General features: G+C 32.1%; 1 non-coding gene across 1 annotated transcript; it reads left to right on the forward strand.

Moving 5' to 3' along the window:
- On the forward strand, positions 1-107 carry LOC133813544 (small nucleolar RNA R71). Its single transcript, XR_009884552.1, has one exon. It is a non-coding gene; the product is annotated as a small nucleolar RNA R71 (small nucleolar RNA).
- Positions 108-1095: the final 988 nt, after the last annotated feature.

A 1095-nucleotide genomic window follows, 5' to 3' on the forward strand; every position in this document is an offset into this window, starting at 1 on the left:
ATTCCATGATGTGGGCATCTCATTTGCAATTCCTTAAATCGTTCCCATGCATCATACAAAGACTCCCCATCTATTTGATGGAAGTTGTTAATCTCTCCTCTAATTCTGGCTGACTTGGCAGGAGGAAAATATTTATCAAGAAACTTCTAAGCCAAATCTTCCCAACTAAGTATAGAATTAGCTTGTAAAGAATTCAACCAACTCTTAGCTCTGTCCCTTAGTGAAAATGGGAGTAGTCTCAACCGTACAACATCGTTACTCACCCCATTCATTTTAAATGTCGCACATAACTCCAAAAAGTTTATGATATGTAGATTTGGATCCTCATTTGGTAACCCCCCAAATTGTACACAGTTTTGCACCATATGAATAATTGAGGGTTTTATCTCAAAATTGTTAGCCTCCACAGTTGGAGGATGAATGATTGAATGTATCCCCATAACAGTAGGAGTACATAATTCCTTAATGGTGGATCAACTTTAGCTGCATTACTCATATTTGCATTATTGTTGACAACGTTATTTGCGTTCTCAACCATGGTAAAGTCCAACCTCTTCTTTATCTTGCGATTCTTTCTACATGTTTCTCAATTTCAAGTTCTATTGGTATGATTTCCTTTTGTCTACTTCTTTGCATATACCAACAATTCCTGAAACACAATATAGCCTTGATCGAAATAAATATATATTAACAATAAAAATTAAAAATTAAAAATACCAACTTATAACAAATAACAATTAACTATGATATAGGAAACTAAGTCCCCGACAACGGTGTCAAAAACTTGATCATGAAAATATGTATATACGCAAATGCAGGCAATTGATTCAAGTAATATATGATAAGTAAAGTATCGTTCCCTCGAAGACGATCTTCCAAGTACCACTAATTGTTCATTAAATTTCTATTTGGCAACTAAGAATTTGATTTTTGAATTTAATTTTAAATTTGAAAATACTTTAAACAAAAACAACTAAATAAAAGATTTAAATCACTATGAAAAGACCTAGGGTGTTAGTTTCGTCAACTTTTCATTCTACTAATTGTATTAATTAATTCTAGATTTCTTTCTTTCTATTCAAATAGCAGGTTAAC

The sequence above is a fragment of the Humulus lupulus genome, chromosome 1, assembly GCF_963169125.1.
Source record: "Humulus lupulus chromosome 1, drHumLupu1.1, whole genome shotgun sequence".
In the NCBI taxonomy this organism is placed as follows: domain Eukaryota; kingdom Viridiplantae; phylum Streptophyta; class Magnoliopsida; order Rosales; family Cannabaceae; genus Humulus; species Humulus lupulus.